Source organism: Amblyraja radiata, chromosome 48 (assembly GCF_010909765.2).
Source record: "Amblyraja radiata isolate CabotCenter1 chromosome 48, sAmbRad1.1.pri, whole genome shotgun sequence".
NCBI classification, from domain to species: domain Eukaryota; kingdom Metazoa; phylum Chordata; class Chondrichthyes; order Rajiformes; family Rajidae; genus Amblyraja; species Amblyraja radiata.
This window is the reverse complement of record NC_046003.1, coordinates 1,317,132-1,332,721: the sequence shown is the minus strand read 5'-3', so window position 1 is coordinate 1,332,721 and position 15,590 is coordinate 1,317,132. Positions and strand designations below refer to the sequence as shown.

Below are 15,590 nucleotides of genomic sequence, written 5' to 3'. Positions count from 1 at the left end.
AGAAGGAAGGAAAAAGGGAGGAGGAGGAGCCCGAGGGCGGGGGGATGGGAGGAGACAGCTCGAGGGTTAAGGAAGGGGAGGAGACATCAAGGGCTAGCAAAACTGGGAGAATTCAACGTTAATGCCATCCGGACGCAGCCTACCCAGGCGGAATATGAGGTGCTGTTCCTCCAATTTCCGGTGTTGCTCACTTTGGCAATGGAGGAGACCCAGGACAGAGAGGTCGGATTGGGAATGGGAGGGGGAGTTGAAGTGCTGAGCCACCGGGAGTTCAGGTAGGTTTTTGCGGACTGAGTGGAGGTGTTCGGCGAAACGATCGCCCAACCTCCGCTTAGTCTCACCAATGTAAATCAGCTGACATCTAGAGCAGCGGATGCAGTAGATGAGGTTGGAGGAGATACAGGTGAACCTTTGTCGCACCTGGAACGACTGCTTGGGTCCTTGAATGGAGTCGAGGGGGGAGGTAAAGGGACAGGTGTTGCATTTCTTGCGGTTGCAACGGAAAGTGCCAGGGGAGGGGGTGGTACGGGAGGGAAGGGAAGAATTGACAAGGGAGTTGCGGAGGGAGCGGTCTTTGCGGAAGGCAGACATGGGGGGAGATGGGAAGATGTGGCGAGTGGTGGGGTCACGTTGGAGGTGGCGAAAATGGCGGAGGATGATTTGTTGTATTTGCCTGCTGGTGGGGTGAAAGGTGAGGACTAGGGGGACTCTGCCCTTGTTGCGAGTGCGGGGATGGGGAGAGAGAGCAGTGTTGCGGGGTATGGAAGAGACCCTGGTGCGAGCCTCATCTATGGTGGAGGAGGGGAATCCACGTTCCCTGAAGAGCGAGACCATTTCCGATGCCCTGGTGTGGAACGTCTCATCCTGGGAGCAGATGCGGCGTAGACTAATGTGCCAACACTTATTATTGTCACATGTACTGAGAAACAGTGAAAATATTCTGTTTGCATGCATGCTATCCAATCTAGTCAGGTAATGCTATACATCAATACAACCAAGCCAAGTGCAAGTACAGCAGGTAGAGTGAAGAGAGTGCTGAATATAGTTTTCTCAGCATGTAGCGATACATAGACATAGATAACAGGTGCAGGAGGAGGCCATTCAGCCCTTCGAGCCAGCACCATTCGCCATTCATTGTGATCATGGCTGATCGTCCCCAATCAATAACCCGTGCCTGCCTTCTCCCCATATCCCTTGACTCCACTAGCCCCTAGATCTCTATCTAACTCTCTCTTAAATCCATCCAGTGACGTGGCCTCCACTGCCCCCTGTGGCAGGGAATTCCACAGATTCACAACTCTCTGGGTGGAAAAGTTTTTTGATACAGTTTCAGAGAAAACGTCCAACGTCCGCAATGAAATAGTTTGTAAAAATAAGGACCGTGTCCCCACAGAGGCCACAACTCACCAATGGAAGGATCTTTCAGTAGTCTGATAACATCATAATAAGAATACACAAGATTCACAGCAACGTGGTCCTATAGGGGGGTTGCACGTTAGGTCACTGGGTCATAGGGCTTGACGCACGGAGCCGCTCAATCCATCTGGAGGACATCGCAGCTTCCGGTATATGTTATTAATGCAAGAAACGCGTACTATCCTACCTGTTAAAAACTGACAAAATGTTGAATTTTTGCTCTGCAAATAATTGTGGAAGTCGGGGCAAGTGTGAGAGACATGTACCCAACTTCAGAATTCCAAACGTGAAGCGAAATGAATGTAAAGAGAAGCGAGAGCTGAAGGGACAACAACAGCTAAAGTGCTTTGCGAACATTGGCCGTGCAGATATCGGAATTGAAAATATTGGGAATTATCGCATTTGCTCACTGCATTTCATTAATAGTAAGGCATTATTTGTGGTTTTTCTTGATTCCTTTGGTATCTAAAAAGTCTCAGAAGTGATAAATCTGGCTGTAAATTTTGCTTCAGATGTGTTTTCTTTTTGTATGTGAAAACCCACTTGAGATCCATGGGCGATTTTAAAATTTTACAGCCAGATTTATCACTTCTGAAACCTTTTAGATGCCAAAGGAATCAAGAAAAAACACAAATAATGCCTTAGTGTTGATGAAATGCAGTGAGCAAACGGCCAATGTTCGCCAAGCACTTTGGCTGTTGTGATCAGTCTGAAGAAGGGTTTCGGCCCGAAACGTTGCCTATTTCCTTCGCTCCATAGATGCTGCTGCACCCGCTGAGTTTCTCCAGCATTTTTGTGTACCTTCGATCTTCCAGCATCTGCAGTTCCTTCTTGAACACTCTGGCTGTTGTTGTCCCTTCAGCTCTCGCTTCTATCTACCATCATTTCTCCTCACTTTTGGAATTCTGAAGTAGGCTAAATGTCACACGCTTATCCCGATTTCCATCATTATTTACAGCGCAAAAAATCACCATTTCGACGGGTTTTAACGGGCCCGCTACGCTGGAAACACTGGTGAGTGCCTACCTGCAGTTCATGGCTTGTACTCCACTTGGAGTAGCGTAGCAACAGTACAGGTCATGGGTCGTGACCCGGCTGCCGTGAAACCTCCCTATAGGAGCAAATTCAAAATGTAAGTTACATTAAACAATTAACGTAAATGTAAGAAAAGCTATTTCGGTCTAAATTAGCGCAACGTTTTTAAACAGTTATGTAATCATCTTGTTAAAAAGGATTATTCAAATATAAATAAATATTGAAAAATACGTCCATGTTTGAAAAAGAAACTAGAAAGGAGAGAGCACATTTACATTAAACAATTAATTTTTACAAAATGTATTTACTTATTGCTTGTTTTTGATTTTTAAAACCCCCACTGCCCTGTCCATTCTTAATCAAACGTTGCCGTTATTGACTTTCCCGTTTTATATCCCTGCTACCATCTATCCTCAAAGTCACGGATCAGCGGCAAGGTTTTCCAGGCGAGTGCCCTCGAGCATGAAGGGCGAAGACAGTCGCTGAAGTTTAGAAGGATGAGGGGGTAGATCTTATAGAAACATATAAAATTATAGGAAGGACATTAGAGGAATTAGAGGAAGGACATCCTTGTGATTGAGGCAGTGCAGCGTAGGTTCACGAGGTCGATCCCTGGGATGGCGGGACTGTCATATGAGGAAAGATTTAAAAGACTAGGCTTGTATTCACTGGAGTTTAGAAGGATGAGGAGGGGGGGGGATCTTATAGAAACATATAAAATTATAAAAGGACTGGACAAGCTAGATGCAGGAAAAATGTTCCCAATGTTGGGCGAGTCCAGAACCAGGGGCCACACACAGTCTTAGAATAAAGGGGAGGCCATTTAAGACTGAGGTGAGAAAAAACTTTTCCACCCAGAGAGTTGTGTGAATCTGTGGCCATTTGGGACTGAGATGAGGAGAAACTTTTCCACCCAGAGAGTTGTGAATCTGTGGAATTCCCTGCCACAGAGGACAGTGGAGGCCAAGTCACTGGATGGATTTAAGAGAGAGTTAGATAGAGCTCTAGGGGCTAGTGGAGTCAAGGGATATGGGGAGAAGGCAGGCACGGGTTATTGATTGGGGACGATCAGCCATGATCACAATGAATGGCGGTGCTGGCTCGAAGGGCCGAATGGTCTCTTCCTGCATCTATGTTTCTAAAAGTCACGCTAGTGGGACAGGCCCTTCGGCCTTTGCTGTCTGCTCCAAATTCACAAGGTCAATATAGGAGCAAATTCTAAATGTAAATTAAACAATTAATGTAAACGTAAGAAAAGCAATTTTGGTCTAAATCAGCGCGACGTTTTTAAACAGTTATGCAATCATCTTGTTAAAAAGGATTATTCAAATATAAATAAATATTGAAGAAAGCGTCCACGTTTTGGAAAAAAAATAAAAGCGTTGACCTTTTTGAAAATGGTTTAAATCGAAATAATGAATGAAATGAAAAATAAAAAGATTTTCAAAACAAAAAGCAAAACAAACAGCAACAGAAAACCCAGTGTTTTTTTTTTTATAGATAATGAATGTGACCTTGCGTCCTTATGGCATTAACATTGAATTCTCCCAATTTGGCTAGCCCTTGCTGTCTCCTCCCCTTCCTTAACCCTCTAGCTGTCTCCTCCCACCCTCCCATCCGCCCGCCCTCGGGCTCCTCCTCCTCCTCCCCTTTTCCTTCTTTCTTTCCCCACCCCCCATCAGTCTGAAGAAGGGTTTCGGCCCGAAACGTTGCCTATTTCCTTCGCTCCATAGATGCTGCTGCACCCGCTGAGTTTCCCCAGCAATTTTGTGTACCTAGCGACGACAGCAGATTGACATCCATCCATCGGTGAGTATTTTGCCCGCCGCTCCCCAGTTCACGGCTCTAAACTTGGGGAGAGACTTGGGTTAAATCCCCCCCATTGCATGTGATTTGCTCTTGTCTTGTCAGCAGCGCATTGAAGTTATTGTTGTGTGTAAATGTGTCCTAGTGATAGTTTGCAGCAGAAATGTCATGTTGAGCAACAGATGCTGCTGTGTTTGTGTTGGTGGAGATTCATGCTGTACACACACTTGTATAAAGTTGCACTTGTATAAAGTTGCACTTGTATAAAGCTACACTTGTATAAAGCTACACTTGTATAAAGCTGCACTTGTATAAAGTTGCACTTGTATAAAGCTGCACTTGTATAAAGTTGCACTGGTATAAAGCTGCACTGGTATAAAGTTGCAACCAACACTTCATGTGTTGCTGGAATCAAAGCAAATGTCCCAGTTTGTTTTACATTTACAAAATGGCTGAATGTTCAGGGAACTATTTCACAATGAAACCTGTTTTTCCTGTTTGTTATTTTTGCTGCTAAAACCTCCTCAATTGCCAGTCAAGGCCTTCCTGAGCCTTCTGTAAGGAGAGTTGCACATTTTTATCAGCCTCTGGTCACATTGATCCCAGGAGAAGGTGCAGCAGAAGGATAGTAAGTAGCAATGTTACAAAATTTTGAGATTTTAAAAATCAAGTCTGCAATTTATCCCATCAGATAAAGCATAAAAATTTGACACTATTGCGTATGTGAGTGAAAATGTGAAATCTGCACAAATCTATTGACCACTGTAGAATAATAATAATAATAATAATAATAATAATATTTTATTGTCAATGCACATAAGTGCAACGGGATTTGGGTATGCAGCTTCCATCCGACATCATAACTTAAGTAACTACTAAAATTGCGGCTTAGATATTATCTGAATGGTGGCCGATTAGGAAAAGAGGAGATGCAACGAGACCTGGGTGTCATGGTACACCAGTCATTGAAAGTAGGCAAAGGTACACAAAATTGCTGGGGAAACTCAGCGGGTGCAGCAGCATCTATGGAGCGACGTTTCGGGCCGAAACCCAAGGGCCGAAACCCAAGGGTTTCGGGCCGAAACGTCGCCTATTTCCTTTGCTCCATAGATGCTGCTGCACCCGCTGAGTTTCCCCAGCAATTTTGTGTACCTTCGATATTCCAGCATCTGCAGTTCCCTTTTGAAAACATTGAAAGTAGGCATGCAGGTGCAGCAGGCAGTGAAGAAAGTGAATGGTATGTTAGCATTCATAGCAAAAGGATTCGAGTATAAGAGCAGGGAGGTTCTACTGCAGTTGTACAGGGTCTTGGTGAGACCACACCTGGAGTATTGCGTACAGTTTTGGTCTCCAAATCTGAGGAAGGACATCCTTGCCATAGAGGGAGTACAGAGAAGGTTCACCAGACTGATTTCTGGGATGACAGGACTTTCATATGAAGAAAGACTGGATAGACTCGGCTTGTACTCGCTAGCATTTAGAAGATTGAGGGGGGATCTTATAGAAACTTACAAAACTCGTAAGGAGTTGGACAGACTAGATGCAGGAAGATTGTTCCCGATGTTGGGGAAGTCCAGGACATGGGGTCACAGTTTAAGGATAAAGGGGAAATGTTTTAGGACCGAGATGAGAAAAACATTTTTCACACAGAGAGTGGTAAATCTCTGGAACTCTCTGCCGCAGAAGGTAGTTGAGGCCAGTTCATTGGCTATATTTAGATGTGGTCCTTGTGGCGAAAGGGATCAGGGGGTATGGAGAGAAGGCAGGTACAGGATACTGAGTTGGATGATCAGCCATGATCATATTGGATGGCGGTGCAGGCTCGAAGGGCCGAATGGCCTCTACTCCTGCACCTATTTTCTATGTTTCCATGTAAGAAAGGATACTTTGAGGATTTCAGATTTGCAACACAGAATGCATTTTGTACAAAGTGGTCTGAAGAGGGGTTTCGGCCAGAAACGTTGCCTATTTCCTTCGCTCCATAGATGCTGCTGCACCCGCTGAGTTTCTCCAGCATTTTTGTGTACCATGCATTTTGTACATGTCAGTTCTCATTTTATTATTCAAATGAGTTGGGACTATTGCGTATGTGAGTGGAAATGTGAAATTTGCACAAATCTATTGACCACTGCAGGATAATAATAATAATAATAATATATTTTATTGTCAATGCACATAAGTGCAACGGGATTTGGGTATGCAGCTTCCATCCGACACCATAACTTAAGTAACTACTAAAATTTAGGCTTAGATATTATCTGAATGGTGGCCGATTAGGAAAAGGGGAGATGCAACGAGACCTGGGTGTCATGGTACACCAGTCATTGAAAGTAGGCATGCAGGTGCAGCAGGCAGTGAAGAAAGCCAATGGTATGTTAGCATTCATAGCAAAAGGATTTGAGTATAAGAGCAGGGAGGTTCTACTGCAGTTGTACAGGGTCTTGGTGAGACCACACCTGGAGTATTGCGTACAGTTTTGGTCTCCTAATCTGAGGAAAGACATTCTTGCCATAGAGGGAGTACAGAGAAGGTTCACCAGACTGATTCCTGGGATGGCAGGACTTTCATATGAAGAAAGACTGGATAGACTTGGCTTGTACACGCTAGAATTTAATAGATTGAGGGGGGATCTTATAGAAACTTACAAAATTCTTAAGGGGTTGGACAGGCTAGATGCAGGAAGATTGTTCCCGATGTTGGGGAAGTCCAGAACAAGGGGTCACAGTTTAAGGATAAGAGGGAAGTCTTTTAGGACCGAGATGAGAAAATCATTTTTTACACAGAGAGTGGTGAATCTGTGGAATTCTCTGCCACAGAAGGTAGTTGAGGCCAGTTCATTGGCTATATTTAAGAGGGAGTTAGATGTGGCCTTGTGGCTAAAGGGATCAGGGGGTATGGAGAGAAGGCAGGTACAGGATACTGAGTTGGATGATCAGCCATGATCATATTGAATGGCGGTGCAGGCTCGAAGGGCCGAATGGCCTCTACTCCTGCACCTATTTTCTATGTTTCTATGTAAGAAAGGATACTTTGAGGATTTCAGATTTGCAACACAGAATGCATTTTGTACAAAGTGGTCTGAAGAGGGGTTTCGGCCAGAAACGTTGCCTATTTCCTTCGCTCCATAGATGCTGCTGCACCCGCTGAGTTTCTCCAGCATTTTTGTGTACCATACATTTTGTACATGTCAGTTCTCATTTTATTATTCAAATGAGTTGGGACTATTGCGTATGTGAGTGGAAATGTGAAATTTGCACAAATCTATTGACCACTGCAGGATAATAATAATATATTTTATTGTCAATGCACATAAGTGCAACGAGATTTGGGTATGCAGCTTCCATCCGACATCATAACTTAAGTAACTACTAAAATTTAGGCTTAGATATTATCTGAATGGTGGCCGATTAGGAAAAGGGGAGATGCAACGAGACCTGGGTGTCATGGTACACCAGTCATTGAAAGTAGGCATGCAGGTGCAGCAGGCAGTGAAGAAAGCGAATGGTATATTAGCATTCATAGCAAAAGGATTTGAGTATAAGAGCAGGGAGGTTCTACTGCAGTTGTACAGGGTCTTGGTGAGACCACACCTGGAGTATTGCACACAGTTTTGGTCTCCTAATCTGAGGAAAGACATTCTTGCCATAGAGGGAGTACAGAGAAGGTTCACCAGACTGATTCCTGGGATGGCAGGACTTTCATATGAAGAAAGACTGGATAGACTTGGCTTGTACACGCTAGAATTTAATAGATTGAGGGGGGATCTTATAGAAACTTACAAAATTCTTAAGGGGTTGGACAGGCTAGATGCAGGAAGATTGTTCCCGATGTTGGGGAAGTCCAGAACAAGGGGTCACAGTTTAAGGATAAGAGGGAAGTCTTTTAGGACCGAGATGAGAAAATCATTTTTTACACAGAGAGTGGTGAATCTGTGGAATTCTCTGCCACAGAAGGTAGTTGAGGCCAGTTCATTGGCTATATTTAAGAGGGAGTTAGATGTGGCCCTTGTGGCTAAAGGGATCAGGGGGTATGGAGAGAAGGCAGGTACAGGATACTGAGTTGGATGATCAGCCATGATCATATTGAATTCGCGAGCATTGCCACTTTTGATTTCACTGCACATCTCGTATGTGTATGTGACGAATAAACATGACTTGACTTGATGCCAAGTTAGGTGCACAAGATTATTTAAGTTTCTGATTAAGATAGAGGGGCGTCACTTTTCCACAGCTGTCCGGGGCGGGGAGAGGGACCCCATCGTTTATGGGCGGGGTGCGGGTCCGCGCTGCCTGGGGCGGGGGAGCAGAGTGTAGGACCCCACTGTCCAGGGCGTGGGAGCAGGGTAGAGACCGCCACAGGTCCCCCTTCCCCCACCCTACCTTACAAAAAGGCATATCAAACTCAAGAGGCCAAGTGTCATATTCCTGCTCCTAATATGTTCATTTAGTGTTCCAAATAAACCTAATTTCCAGTTCTACCCAGTTCTCCCATCTTATTTCCTGGAAAGATACTTTGCCGTTAGTGCTGTCTCCATCGTATATTTTGGGGGTTTCATTTATTGATAAGACAAGCATGTGTTGGAGGAACTGAATCAGTCTTGACCCAAAACGTCTTTGGTCTCCTAATCTGAAGAAAGACATTCTTGCCATAGAGGGAGTACAGAGAAGGTTCACCAGACTGATTCCTGGGATGGCAGGACTTTCATATGAAGAAGGACTGGATAGACTCGGCTTGTACTCGCTAGAATTTAGAAGAATGAGGGGGATCTTATAGAAACTTACAAAATTCTTAAGGGGTTGGACAGGCTAGATGCAGGAAGATTGTTCCCGATGTTGGGGAAGTCCAGAACGAGGGGTCACAGTTTAAGGATAAGGGGGAAATCTTTTAGGACCGAGATGAGAAAAACATTTTTTTCCCCCGCACACACAGAGAGTGGTGAATCTGTGGAATTCTCTGCCACAGAAGGAAGTTGAGGCCAGTTCATTGTCTATATTTAAGAGGGAGTTAGATGTGGCCCTTGTGGCTAAAGGGATCAGGGGGTATCGAGAGAAGGCAGGTACAGGATACTGAGTTGGATGATCAGATTGAATGGCGGTGCAGGCTTGAAGGGCCGAATGGCCTACTCCTGCACCTATTTTCTATGTCACCCATTTAAAAAAAACCTCTTCTCTCCAGAGATGCTGCTTGTCCCGCTGAGTTACTCCAGCATTTTGTGTCTTTCTGCGATTGAAACCAACATCTGCAGTTCTTTCCTACACAGTTGACAGCATGTGATGTCATCAGCTGAACGTGCTGTCCTGCTCCTTGCAATTGTTGTCTAATACCAGCTTTTAATCTGTGTATTACAGAGCAGCGGGACGTGTAAACGGCAGTCACCATCATGGCTGATGGAGTGGACCAGGGAGTAGATCCAGTGGCCTCGCCAATGAGGACAAACGACGGTGTGTTGCAGAATTACGTCAGATATAAATGTCCCACCAATGTGACCGGATCAGATTGCCTGACCTGCAGCACACACACACGGGGAGAGGGAATAGTGGATCAACGGAAGGGCAACAGACCTGAGCCAGAGAGAGTACAGGAATGATAGGGCAGGTGTGTCTGCATTGGGGTCATTTGATGGGTATAAAGACTGTCTGGGAGCAGCTACTAGAGGGGAGCGAACATGTGATGATGATTAGAGGTTTTTAAAAGTGAGGGAACTGTTCAGACTCAGCGTGGCAGTTAGTGGAAGAAGCAGAGGTTACGTTTTGTGAGCCTTGGTGAACAAAGGATGTTGAAGGTCTGATTAGGGACAATAAGTGAACATTTGTCGGGGATGGGAAGCTATTCTCAGTGAATCATTTGAGGTTTAATGGGGAAATGAGAGAGAACCAAGGAATTAGGAATGTCAAAAGAGGCCTGAACCCGAAAGGGTTGATTGTAGTTGGGGAGAGAATGTGGAAAGTGATGGGAGACCGGCACGGGAAAGTTGGATATGGATGAGGGGGGGAGGGGGGTGTTGATTGTCAGATGGTTAGAGATGAAACCAGGACTAAAATGAGACTAAAGAGAAAACGAGTCAAAGGTCTTGTAATGCGACACCATGTTTGAATGACGTGAAATGTAAAGGGCCTGTCCCACCAGCATGAGATAGCATGCGTCTAGCGCGACCAAACGTGGTCGCTTGAGGCGTACGGCCTCGCGGGGCCGGTCCCACTTCGATCGGCGGAGGCGTATGGAGTTGTGCGGGGCTGGTCCCGACATCGCGCGGGGCTCCAAAAATCTTGCACTGTCCGAAAATCCCGCGTGACAACGGCCTGCCGGCCCGCAGCCGCATTGAGGGCGTACGCAGCGTCTTGACGTCGTACGGCTAGCGCCTGCCGTTGCGTGATGACGTCACCGCCCAACGCCGTGCGATGTCCAAATTCAGTCGGCCCGCCTCCTGCCCAGCTGATTGGTGAGTATGATGTCGGGACCAGCCCCGCACAACTCCAGACGCCTCCGCGGTTGGAAGTGGGACCGGCCCCGCGAGGCCGTACGCCTCAAGCCACCACGTTTGGTCGCTCTAGACGCATGCAATCGCATGCTGGTGGGACAGGTGCTGAGATTTGGGTGGAATGGTTGGGGAAATTTGCGGATGGGGAATAGGTTATGTATTGGGATAAGGAGAGAAGGAAAGGGACTATGAAGTATTGAAAGAGGTTGGAGAGATGTGGCAACGGTGTATTCTGCCAAAAGGTGTCGACATTGTGTCCATCCAGTATCAAGAAGAGAATGTACCCGTGGGATTGAACAGTGGGGGAGGGACAATTGTCGTGAGTTAGCGCATTGTTTAGATGCCGCAGGGAATAAGTTACAGCAACAGCCTGGGGACCATTGTCAGGGCAAGTCGAGGATGGCAGCCGGGTCTCCCTCCCTCCCTCCGTGCAATGTGTGGGTAGATCCGGCACGTGGCCTGACAGCAACCTGCTGATCGGAGCACCTCATCTCCGTCATGTGGTCTGCCTTTTAGCAGAGTGGGGGTGGTGACAGCTATCCGTGGTGGAAAACAGACAACCCTTGATAATTCCATTATTTTGATTCATCACAGCTCCTCCAATATCTTCGATGATGGAGTTCCTGGAAAGGTGCGATGATTCACAGCTGCTGGATTTGACAAATCATTACCGCCAGAGGCTGGAAGAGGCGATTCGAGAGGCGGTGAAGAATGTCGTCTTCGTTCTAGCATACGAGAGATATTTCAGTGAGCAAGAGTACAAGGTAGGGAGAGGAATGGATGAGTGGGTAACTTCAGCCGATACTCAAATGTTTTCATGCACAAATATTGTGGGCCGAAGAGTCCATTCTTGTGCTGTACTGCTCTCTATAATTACAGCTCAGTACGGTGCAGTCACAAAGAATATCCCGTACAGTGGCGGTGAGTTTGTCAAACACGCCATTATATTCAGGATGTGGTGTAATACACTGACACAACACAAAGCGTTTTTATGATTCACATCGCTAGCAAAACACTCGCCACACAATAGTTATATGCACCTTTTACATGTTTGGGATAATTAAGAGGTGATCAACTTCTCTTTGCAGTCTTACATCCTTGTTTTCCCCCATTTTTAATCTTCTCTGCCAAATGGATACAATTAAAGGTCTTCTGTTATTTTCTGGTGAGTCTTATTAGCCTCAACCTGGTTTACAAACTCCTATATTTATCATTACTGCGGCCAGCTATGCTTTACAATGTAAACACTTTCTGAATCTATAATTGCCTTTCCCAGTGTAATTTACCTTCTATATCTTGACCTTTTTCCCCCAACATGCTTCCTTAGTATGTAAACTCTTGGGTTAAACATGCTACTAACTTACTCCTATGAATTTCAAAATGTCTTACATCAACCACTGGGCCATTTCGTTTAACATCTATTGTTAGCAAGATGATAGGCTCAATAATATTTTTTTTTAATCTAATTCTTTGAGAAAGCAGTAACCAATCAGACCATGGCAACATGCTTTATTGAATCGGATGGCAGGACTTTCATATGAAGAAAGACTGGATAGACTTGGCTTGTACTCGCTAGAATTTAGAAGCTTGAGGGGGGATCTTATAGAAACGTACAATATTCTTAAGGGGTTGGACAGGCTAGATGCAGGAAGATTATTCCCGATGTTGGGGAAGTCCAAAACTAGGGGGTCACAGTTTAAGGATAAGGGGGAAGACTTTTAGGACCGAGATGAGAAAATCATTTTTTACATAGAGAGTGGTGAATCTGTGGAATTCTCTGCCACAGAAGGTAGTTGAGGCCACAGTTCATTGACTATATTTAAGAGGTTAGGCGGGCTGGGATATTTTTTCTTTGGTGTGCAAGAGAATGAGGGGTGACTTTACTGAGGTGTGTAAGACTAGGAGATGCTGGGATAAAGGGAACACTGTCTTGTTTTCCAGGATAAAGGATCCACAAACTGGAGGGTGCAGGCTTGAGGGGAGATGGGAAAAATGTAGGTGGGATCTGGGAACAACAGGTTTACCTGGAGAGCAGCCCATATCTGGAACACAATGCCAGAGGAAGCTGGAAAAGTGGATAACATTAGGGATTACAGAGTACATTCACACAGATGAGTGGATAGGAGAGGCTTACGGGGCTGTAGGCCAAATGCAGGCAAATGGCCCTAGCTTACAATTGCCACTTGGTTGGCATGGACAATGTGGGCTGAATGGCCTGTCTCCGTGTGGTATACTGCTCCATCACTCTACCACTTATGTGACTCTAGTAAATCCATCGACAAGGTTAGCCGAGGGTTCTGTTTCCATGCAGTACAGCTCTATAACTACTTGTCTCTACACTCTTCACAGCAAGTCATCAAACGCACAGAGAGAGGAAGCCGTGCGGCCGGTTCCACACTTCTCCTCAACCTGGTGACTGAGAAAGAGCCGCGGGTCCTTAAACTGATATGGAAATGCTTCGTAAAAATGCACCACCTGCTCCCCGAACTGGAGGAGTTGCTGAAAGCAATGGGGGAAGAAGGTATAGGACATTTTTCTATAGAGAATGTGATCTTTTTGTCAAAATGCAACTCAGACTCATTTCACGAACTGATTCCAACAGGTTCTGATCTGATCGAATTGTTCAAAAACATGAAGGTTTCCTGGGAACTACCTGCTGATCTGAAAGGTATTCAATTGCATGTTTTGTTTAGTTTAGTTCAGGGAGACGGCATGGAAACATGACATTCTGCCCACTGCGTACACGCCATCCATCCATCGCTCACCCTTTCACGCTAGTCCTAGTGTATCCCATGTTTATATCAACTTGCAATCTAGGGACAATTTGCAGAAGTCCAATTAACCTACGTCTGCGCGGTGTGAGAGGAAAGTGAAGGACTCTGGGAGAAAAAACCCTCACGGTTACGGGGAGAAGCTGCAAACTCCACATAAACAGCACCTGAGGTCAGGATCAAACCTGGGTCTCTGGCACTGTGAGGCAGTGGTCTTCCAGGTCTCCCAGCTTTCTCCAACCACCCCCACTATAAACAGCCTGAAGAGGTTTCCTGACATGACTCTTCTCATATCCATGTTCTCCAGGGATGCTGCCTGACCTGATGAGTTACTCCAGTACTATCCTATATTTCTGTAAATCTACAGCATGAATTTGTGATTCTCATACTGAATGTCCCGTGGGACAATGCATACCATATTCTTTCTTCACCACTTTATCAACTTTGTCGGCACTTGGTCAGGGGTTATGGGTTTGTACCACAAGGATCAGTACATCAACACTGCTCAGAGCATCGTCAATGACAATAGGTGCAGGAGTAGGCCATTCGGCCCTTCCAGCCAGTACCGCCATTCACTGTGATCATGGCTGATCATCCACAATCAGTACCCCGTTCCTGCCTTCTCCCCATATCCCCCGACTCCGCTATCTTTAAGAGCCCTATCTAGCTCTCTCTTGAAAGAATTCTCTCCAGAGAACCGGCCTCCACCGCCCTCTGAGGCAGAGAATTCCACAGACTCACAACTGGGTGGAAAAGTGTTTCCTCGTCTCCGTTCTAAATGGCCGAACCCTTATTCTTAAACTGTGTGTGTGTGTGTGGCCCCTGGTTCTGGACTCCCCCAACATCGGGAACATGTTTCCTGCCTCTAGCGTGTCCAAACCCTTAATAATCTTATATGTTTCAATGAGATGCCCTCTCATCCTTCTAAACTCCAGAGTGTACAAGCCCAGCCGCTCCATTCTCTCAGCATATGACAGTCCCGCCATCCCGGGAATTAACCTGGTGAACCTACGCTGGGCTCCCTCAATAGCAAGAATGTCCTTCCTCAAATTTGGAGACCAAAACTGCACACAATACTCCAGGTGTGGTCTCACCAGGGCCCTGTACAACAATAGAAGGACCTCTTTGCTCCTATATTCAACTCCTCTTGTTATGAAGGCCAACTCTTGTTATGATCGACTTTCTTCACTGCCTGGTGTACCTGCATGCTTACTTTCATTGATTCATGAACAAGGACCCCCAGATCCCTTTCCCTTTTCCCAACTTGACGGCATTTAGATAATAACCTGCCTTCCTGTTTTTGCTACCAAAGTGGATAACCACATTTATCAGCATTAAACTGCATCTGCCACGCATCTGCCCACTCACCCAACCTGTTGTATTTCCTACAACATGTAGCAAATATGTATATATAACAAAAAGTATATATAATAAATCAAAAAGTACTTTATCTCTGAGGGGACAGTTCTCCTCTAAATGATATTAATGTGAGAACTCTATGCATTAAATGTAACAAAAAAGGTTTTGGTTGTGTCTGGAAATTTCCGAAGCAGCCTATCTATATTTACAGTCAAGTCATTTTCATATATCATAAACAGATCACTGCGGACTCCAATGAATGGCGGTGCTGGCTCAAAGGGCTGAATGGCCTCCTCCTGCACCTATTTTCTATGTCTCTATGTTTCAAAGTCACGCTGACTTTCCCTAGTAGTCATATTCTATTCCATGTGCGAGCAAATCATATTCCAACAATCCCTCTCCAATGGCTTCCTAACCACTGACGAGGTTTATGTCCTGGTTCATCTCTAATTCCTTCTTTAAACAAAGGAACAATCCTGGGTACTCTCCAGTCCTCTGCGATTATGGACAGACACGTCATTGATAGTCTCAAATAGTGGAAGTACACTATCTAATGAATGACGGCATAACTCGCACCACCCACTTTACGGGAAACTCTTTCATTCCCGCGTTGATTACTCTTGAATTTAGAGTTGTAGCGATAGATTTACACTATCACACAGCACCAGGACCTTCTATCTAATTTGTTCATGCCGACCAAAATGCCCCATTTAAGCTCTCCCGAC

At 45.4% G+C, this 15,590-nt stretch overlaps 1 protein-coding gene across 1 annotated transcript in view; it reads left to right on the top strand.

Moving 5' to 3' along the window:
* LOC116968963 overlaps positions 1 to 15,590 on the top strand; it is a 545,071-nt gene that overhangs the window by 105,019 nt on the left and 424,462 nt on the right. The window lies entirely within an intron of this gene.